Here is a 9,855-nt window from a genome sequence, read left to right on the forward strand (position 1 = left end):
ATTTAGGCTAATACGTATGTAGACACTTAAAGTTGCCATGACTTTTTATTTTGACATTTTAACTAGAGTTTGTTCCTATCAGGCACTTTAACATGATTAAAAATTGGGGTAAGTGTACAAATAGTCATTCTCAGATATGTTATTTAAGGATTAATCAGTACATATTTTTATCCTGAAAAATTGAAATTCATAACGCACTGACTAATTATTAAATAGTAGTCCTTTAGAGTGGCTATCTGGTATCATTTCTACTTAAAAATGTACCTATTAAACACAAAATGCTGACATTACAACAACAAAAAAAAGTATTGCAAATATATCTTAAGCTGATCAAAATAATATATTTTCTTTCCCTTAAAAGCTCTTATGTTCTCTCCCTACTACCTATCACTCCTCCCCACTCTTCTGCTGCTTCTTCCTTATATTGCAACCAGTTTTCTCCATGAAATTTTATTTTCTTAAAAAAGGTCAGACAAAAAAAAAATAAGAAGAAAATTGTTGAAGATAAGATATGATTTTCTTTTACAACAAAAAGGAATGTACTACAAGTTGCAACTTTTCTAATTTCAATATGATGGGGAAAAAATACAATTTAGAAATTAAAGTTCACATAATTTGAATCTCGAGAAATAAAGAGTATCACATAAAATGATATAGATGGAGTATAAAAGAAAGCTGGCGATTTTCATGTTTGCTTGAAGGTATGTTATACTGCACAAGGAAAAAAAAGTAGAACAAAAGAAAGTTGAAAGAACAAGTACTTAACTTAGCTAAAAAAAAAAATATTGTAATACAGAAAAGGGTCAAATTTGCTACATTTGCAAGGTACCTTTTTGCTCAATTAATGGGAGGGATACATAAGCCATAGGCTAGAATAATGGGCGAGAAAGTTATTGGATGCCCATTGACTTTTATGAAGAGTATCACATTACTGATTTAACTAACAACAATAATAACATACCCAGTATAATCTCACAAGTAAGATCTGGAAAGAATAATGTGTACGCAAACTTTACATCTACCTGAGGAGGTAGAGAGGCATATAAACATCTAAATCAATGTAGCCCCTTATCAAAGATTTAATTAATGGAATACTTGATTTTGATTTAGGCCTAATACGTATGTAGCCACTTAAAGTTGTCATGACTTTTTATTTTGACACTTTAACTAGAGTTTGTTCCTATTAGACACTCTAACATGATTAAAAATGGAGGCAAGTGCACAAATAATTATTCTCATGTATGCTACTTAAGGATTAGTCAGTACTTATTTTTGTCCTGAAATTTTAAATTAAAAATCTGAACTTAAGGATATTTTTGTCCTGAAAAACTGAAATCCAGGACGCACTGGCTAATTCTTAAATAGCAATCCTTTAGAATGGATACCTGATATCATTTCTACTTAAAAATATATCTATTAAACACAGAATGCTGATATTGCAAAAAAATATTACAAATATATCTTAAGCTGATCAAAATAATATATTTTCTTTTCCCTTAAAAGCTCTTATCTTCTCTCCCTACTATCTATCACCCTTCGTCGCTGCCTCCCCACTCATCTGCTTCTTCTTCTTCTTATTGCCACCACTTTTCTCCATAATTTTTTATTTTCTTAAAAAAGGAAAGACAAAAAAGAAATAAAAAGAAATAAAAAGAAAATAGTTTTTGGTCAAAAAAAAAAAAAAATTATTCAACCAAATGTATATATGTACATCTACTAATCCTTTCGGGCTCTAGGACTAGTTCTCTATAGTCAATACCTATTTAAGTAGCATCTCAACCGATACATAGAATCGAAAGAGTTTGCTACTTCTATATAGGAAAACAATTCAGACTAGGGGTGGGCATTCGGTCGGTTCGGTTTGGTTTGAAGAAATTCGGTTCGGTTAATCGGTTTTCGGTTTTGTAAAAGTAGTAACCGAAACCGAACTAAAATAAGTTCGGTTTAGTTCGGTTTTTCTAATTTCGGTTCGGTTATTTCGGTTCGGTTTTCGGTTTGAATATTATCATATCGGACTCCTTCTATGTAATAATACGACCGGTGAATTTGTTGATTTTTCTCAAAACTTCGAAATTGTTGGAAATATTGTGTTTATAGAAAAAAAATAGATTAAACTTTGCACACTATTATGGATTATAAAATTCAAACATAGTGTAAATTACAACTCTGTGTGAAATTCTCCCGGTATCTATCACATATGCTATGGAAGTTTTAATAGAGGGAAAGTCTTTAAGATTAGAAAGTTGATAGACTTACTTAATTGGGTTGATTCTTTGATAGATTAGACCTAATAGTATTAATTTATTACCTACGGGCTTAGCCTATATATAACTTAAATAACATATATACTAATAATTCGGTTTTTCGGTTAACCGAATTAAAAAACTTAATAACCGAAAACCGAACCGAAAAACTGAAATTTTAAAATTTTAAACCGAAACCGACCGAACAAACCGAATAACCGAAACCGAAATAAAAAAAAATTCAGTTCGGTCGGTTTTTTCGGTTCCGACCGAAATATGCCCACCCCTAATTCAGACACTCTAACACTTTTTGCCATTTGTGATATCTCTGCCCTCTAGTATGCAGCTAGAGGACAATTTCTCTTATTCTATACCCACTCTCTTTCTTTTCCTGCTAGAACCTTCAGCTATTCCGTTCCTACCAGACATAGTAAACAGTAGCAGCAAACAACCATCTTACAATTTCTTGTCTTACTCTGCCTCCCCTCGTTCTTTTAGCCATCTAATTTAGTTTTTCATTCCATGTAGTTATCTGTCTAGGTTCTCCTATCCATCGCAGCAAGGTAGCTTATATGTATCTTGATTAGGTACATCCGAAGAACAGATGTGTAAAGATTTCATCCTCACTTGAGTTGTATAAAACACACTCCTTAGGAACATGAATCCTCCATCTTTCCAGTCGATCAATGGTAGCCAATCATTGTCGAATTGCAAGTCATAGTATGAACTGATGTCTTGGCATCAGCTGTGTTCCTATAGTAATGTGTTTCCAAGGTACTTTCTGGTACTGTGGACATAGAGATAGGTATGCTTTCTTTATGCTGAAACCTTCCTGTGTAGCGCATTTCTGCAGTTCTACCATAAGGTCCTTGTCCCTATACCAGTTCCTTGCATAAAAAATCTTCCTCACAAGTGATCATGCTTGTTTAGGTGTTGGCATAGTGGCTAAGTCTCTGTTTTTTATATAGAATCCATGAATCCATAGTACCCAAAGAGACTCATTTCTTATGATCACTGCCCAAAGAAGTTTACAAATTGCTGCTTTGTTCCATGTGTGAAAGTTGATGAGATTTAATCCTCCAGCTGACTTAGGCATACATAGTTGTTCCCATGACACTAGTGCCTTCCTTGATGCATCATAGCTTCCTGTCCAAAGAAATGTTCTGCAGATACTCGTTAGTAATTGAATTACTTTCTTTGGTAATAGGAAGACTTGAGCCAATATGTTTGCATCTTTAACAACACGCTTTTGATCAATTGTAATCTTCCACTATATGATAGCAGCTTGGTAGTCCAGCACCTAATTTTTGATGTCATTCTCTCTAATAATGGTGTACATTGTTGTATAGTGAGCTTCCTAGAAGAGAGGGGAGCGCCCAGATACTTAAGGGCATCTCCCCTAAAGTTTAAGTAAATTGTATTTCAGTCAAGATTTGTTCCTTCAGGGTTGTTGGGACACCATGATATACAGAGAACTTTTGTCCAAATTTGCTTTGAGGCCAGAAACATCCGAGAAGTGATTGAATGCTTAGAGCAATGGCTGGATTGATATTCTATCTGCTCGACAGCACATTATGAGATCATCCGCAAAATATATATATACACCAACTTCATCTTCTCACACCTTGGATGTAGTTGAAGTCAAGGTTATGTTGTAGTTACTTGAGGGCCTTGTTCATGTATTCCATAGCCAGAACAAAAAGTTAAGGAGACATAGGGTCCCCTGTCTCAATCCTTGTTTTGCTACAAACTTAGAAGTAAGCCCTCCATTGATTAGGAGTGAGTAGCTCACTGTGGTAACACATTCCATGATCCAGTCCACAAACTTCCCAGGCAAGCCAAATTTCAACAGTACACTCTTTATAAAACCCCACTCCACTGAATCATATGTTTTCCTTATGTCAATTTTGATAAAATATCTAGGTGATAATCCTTTTTGAGTATATCCCTTAGCTAATTCATGAGTCGCTATAACATTGTCCAGTATACTCCTCCCTGCTATTAAAAGTTGATTGGGATGGCCCAGCTAAAGAATCCATTACTATTTTCAACCTGGCAGTGAAAATTTTTGCTATAAGCTTGTACATGGCAGTGTAGCAAGCTATAGGTCTATACTCTTTCACATATGTTGGATTAGAGACTTTGGGTACTAATGTTATTGTAGTACAGTTGATCTCTTTTAATAGTTTCCCATTGTCAAAGAACTGTAGGATAGCCTGAGTAACTTCTTCTCCTATTATTCCCCAAAATACCTTAAAAAATTCTGCAGTGAACCCATCTATTCCAAGAGACTTGTCATTAGGTAAATCCCTCAATGCCTGAATCACTTCCATTTCTATGACAAGTTGAACAAGAGCTTGTTGTTGCTCTTTATTGAGGCATGGTCCATCTTTGGCATAGTATGTGTTTAGGCATGGCAACTCTTGAGCACTTGTTCCTAGCAGCTTTTGAAAGAAGTCTGTGAATTCTTGTTGTAGGCTCTATTTGTTGCACTCCTTGATCATTGCATATTGACACAGTACTATTCCTCGCTTGTCTAGCTTTGAGTTGAGCATGCAAGTACTTAGAGTTGGAATCCTCATGATTGATCTAGACAGCTTTAGATTTTTGTCTAAGCACTCTTTTATGAATAGTAGACCATTTCTCTAGATCCCACAGTACCCCTCTCTCTGCCAAAATCAGTTGAGAATTATAGAGATCATTTCCCAATTCACTCTATATGTCATTAAGCTCTGACTGTATCTCCTCTAATTTATGATCTAGTGATGACATTTCTCTGCTCATGGTCGTAGTTACTTGCTCAATATGCTTCAGCTTCTTGCATACTCTGTACACAGTATGTCCTGTGATGCTAATCTCCCAAGCTTTTTGAGTGGCCTCTTTGAATGTTTCCTGATGCAGTAGCACATTCAGCAATCTGAAGGGCTTGGGTAATCTTTGTCTAGGCACAATGGTAGATATAAGGATAGGTGAGTGATCTGAGCATCCTGGATTAAGGTAACAAGCTTCCAGATTGCCATAATTGGTGAACCATTGATCATTGCCAAGAGCCCAGTCAATTAAGCTATAAATTCTATCCTCAGGATCTTGCTTGTATCTCTGGCTTCTTTATTATCTACTTTCCTCTATCATTATTGTTTGTTTTCTCCATAGGCATATCTTCAGATTGTTGTCTAGTTGTGATCAGACTGACAACATCATTTGAACTCTTGATACCTGTATCGGTTCATTCCCCACATCCTTGTTTGGGATAGGATCATTTTTGGCCATCCACTCCTTCTTTTGGTGTTTCCTCCCCTTGTTCACTTGATGTTGCTTCCAGTTACCAGTGTCATCTAGTTCCTTCTTACAACTAATTGTGACATGTCCCATTTGAAGGCAATCTTGACAAAATAGAGGTTTCCATTCATATTCCACAACCTGCATTCGACATTGCCCATTGGGCCTCTCTAATGGAATTTCGTCTGGCAATGGTTGGGATATGTCTATTTCAATTAGCATCCTAGCATAAGCAATTCTATCTTCCTGTGTTGTAAGCTTATTGATGATAGGCTATAATTACGTATTTTAGTCGCTCATTACACTCAAATTTACTGCACTTTAGTTGAGTTTGTGCTTTAATCGCAAGTGTTTTGCACTAACGGTGTATTTTATGCCTTGTAGGAGTGATTCCGAGTTATATAGATGTTATGGAATGAATTCAAGTGATTTTGAGCTTTGAAGTCTGAGTAAAAGCCCAAGGAATTAATCCGGGATCATATTCGGGGATCAACGGATGATAGAGCAACAAAATGAAGAATCGAGTAGGTATATTGCGCACTGTCTAGTAAAATACACATAATTTTTTGCTCAGAACTCCATATGGGCTCCATAATATGGTTGGAAAGATAACTCAAAGGGCTACAACTTTTATGTTTTACGTTTTTCCAAATTCTAAATGGAACAGGGTGAAAAACGCGGTCGAAACCGTGACTGCGGACCTGAGGCGGGCTGAGGCAGTATACCTGCCATATACCGCGTTTGTACCGCGGTCGGACCACGGCCGAGGCAGTCCAGACGTGAAATATTATCCTTTTTCGCGTAGGAGAAGGTATAATTGTTTGGGCCCGACCCTACTTGGTATATATACATGGAAAAACAGTATTTTTAAGGGGTTGGACAGATTTTTGATTCGACCTAAGGAGGCAGAGACACAATAGGACCAAGGGGGGGAATTCTTCTATGAGTTTTTCCTTCCTCTTCCTATTTTTCATTGTTGGTTATGACTTTTAGTATTGTAGTTTTACATACTATTATGAATAACTAATTTGTTATCTAGAGTTTTGATAGAACCTTTTGTAGGATAAATTTTTGTTATGTTTTTATATAATTGAGTCGTAGCTTTTCTCTATTTATTCAACTACGTTTATATTGTGGTTGGTTGAAGAGCTCTCAATTAGTTGTGCCTATTTAATATGTATTACTCGGGAGAGAGTGCATATTTAGGTATTTATTGAACAACATCACTCCCAACGTATGTGAGGAATCAATAACCAAGGGTTTAAAGGTGGGATTAGGGATAACGAAACCTTGGGTGCGATCTAAGTGACCTGTAATTAAAGCCAGCTAGCGTAACTCAGGAGAGTATGTCTAGTAAATTGTAGTAATTACTCGGGAGAGAATTACAATACGCAGAGCGCTCATGATCGGTGATCACGCCCAACTATGCCTTATAAAAAGGACAATGCGGTCATTTCAAATATAATCCAGTTTACAAGTCCAGAGTCTAATCCTACAGAGAACTAAGGTTTAGTTACAGCTGTTCACTATCACCAAGAAGATAAGCTTGAACAATTCCTAACTTATAAATATTTAGATTCTTGTGTTTAACTAATTAACTAACAAATTAAAATACTCAATTAACAACTAAATATACTAAGGGTTAGAGACAAGATTAAGGAGGTCTAGAGTTATGATTTCCCCAATTGTCGGAATCCTTCCCGCTATGTCTTATATAATTTCGCCTAAGTATTCTCTACCGATCATGAGCACTCTTATTACCGTAAATCTCTCCCGAGTAATCACGACAATTTACTAGACGCACTCTCCCGAGCTACGCTAGCTGACTTTTGATACAACTCACTTCAGATCGCACCCAAGGCTTCGTTATCCCTAATCCCGCCTTTAAACCCTCGGTTATTGATCCCTCATATACTCTGGGAGTGGTGTTGTTCAACAATTACCTAAATATACACTCTCTCCCAAGTTATGCACACTAAATAGGCACAGCTAATTGAGAGCTCTTCAATTAACTACAATAAGAACGTAGTTGAACAAATAGAGATTATACTACGGCTCAATTATATAAAAACATAACAAGAATTTATCCTACAAAAGGTTCTATCAAAACTCTAGATAACAATTTAGCTATTCATAATAGTATGTAAAACTACAATACTAAAAGTCATAACCAACAATGAAAAATAGGAAGAGGAAAGAAAAAACTTGTAGAAGAATTCCCAAGCCTTGCTCTTATTGTGTCTCTGCCTCCCCAGGTCAAATCTATGTAAAAAATATGTCCTCTTTCAATTCTTGGCCGGCTTCCTTGGTTTAATATAGGGTTTAGGGCTTAAAATCCCGTGTTTTGCACTTTGGTCCCTTAAAATCCCATGTCCTGCTGTGGTTCCACCGCGGTCGCGCCGGAACCGCGGCCAAACACACTCTCAGATTCTTCAGTTGTCCGCGACTGCCTTCTGCCGCGGTTCTACCGCGGTTCTGCCGCGGTCGCGGTTTTCACCCTGTTCAGTTTGGAATTTGGAAAAACATAAAACATGAAAGTTGTATCCCTTTACGTTAGCTTTCCAACCATATATTAAAGAGTGCAAATGGAGTTCTAAGCAAAAAGTTATGTCTATTTTACTAGATAGTGCGGAATATGCCTCTTCGAGTTTTCGTTTTGTTGTTTTATCATCCGTTGATCCCTGAACGCGATCCCGGCTTAATTCCTTGAGCTCTTACTCAGACTTCAAAGCTCCAAACCACTTAAATTCATTCCATAACATCTATATAGCTCGGAATCATACCTACAAGGCATAAAACACACAATTAGTGCAAAACACTAGCGATTAAAGCGCAAACTCAACTAAAGTGCAGTAAATTAGAGTGTAATAATCGACTAAAATACGTAATTATTGCCTATCATCAACACCCCACACTTAAACCATTACTCGTCCTCGAGCAATCAACCTACACTTTTTTATAGACACAACCTTTTTAAACAATTCTCCTAACTCATCACACCAAGAGTATTTAAAATAGACTAAGCACAAAAGTGTAACATCTTCACCTCAAGATTTGACTCATAAGTACCACGCATTATTCACAACTCACCCACTTACTCTAACATAGAGGTCACTAACATTACCTTTCCTTCATGAATCAAGTGCCCTCACACAACAAAAGTGAGTAGTTCCACACAATAAAATTTAAGAACACTTAGGAACTCAAGATAGAAAGAATTCACTCACTCTCAGAAATAACATTCATATGCCACAAAAGATGCACCATAAGCTTGCCCGTAGTGTACTACTCCACTAATCGAGCTCATTCAATCTAGGATCAATTAGGACTTTATTTGGTTGTAATGTAGGTTGAGGGACGGGTAGGATACATTTAGATATAAGAGTGACTACACCTCCCTAAGCACTTTAATACATACACTTTAACATTTAAAGCCCCACTTATGTCAAACCAAAACTCCACCTTTACATCAATGTATATTAAATCCATACTTCTTTAAGCACAATTACATCAAAAGCCACCGCCACAAGGAATATTCTTCACAACAATACAACTATATTTTTTTTCTTTTCTTTCTTTTTCAATTCAAGTGGCTCTTACTTTTCAAATCAATGCACCATTTCTCCTTAATTCATTAGTTCCACTCAAAAGCCAAACCAACCACCCCACACTTTAACTTTTACAAAGTTCATAAACAATTCAAGTGCTCATGAGAGGTTACAATGGTTCAAAAAGATGGTTAATTCAAACAAATGGGTAAGGCTTGTAATGTGGTTGCCAAAAAAATAAGATTATAGGCTCAAAGGGGTTAACTACGATACATAACAATTAGGTGGGTAAAATATACATATCTGGCTCAATAAAGAAATGTCTATATCACTTCCAAGACTGAACAAAACTACTATTTCACTTCACAAACACACATAGCAAGTTCTAGACATCAAATGCAATGCACAGAATACAACAACCCTCACGCACACATGGCACATGACTGACTCACTCAAGATTGGAGCATCAAGACACTCTAGTCAAAGCATTTAAGCAAAGTTAAGATCATACAATTTAAGGTACTTCTACAAGAGTCAAAAACTGAGCCTAAGCGTCACAACCAAAGTACTCACTATTCTCAAGGCATAACAAAGTCAAGAGATATTGCTTCACTTCAAAACACAACACAATGACTCCTACTCCAAAAAAAAAACTAACTACACCCGGTTCAAATAAAACCCTTGGAAAAGAACCATGGTTTAAAGAAAAACCAAGGGGGAATAATTACACTACCTAACAAAAGAAAATCTTTTTGTACTTTTTCTTTAGACTTAAATCCCTCAAG

Source organism: Nicotiana sylvestris, chromosome 6 (assembly GCF_000393655.2).
Source record: "Nicotiana sylvestris chromosome 6, ASM39365v2, whole genome shotgun sequence".
Taxonomy (NCBI): Eukaryota; Viridiplantae; Streptophyta; class Magnoliopsida; order Solanales; family Solanaceae; genus Nicotiana; species Nicotiana sylvestris.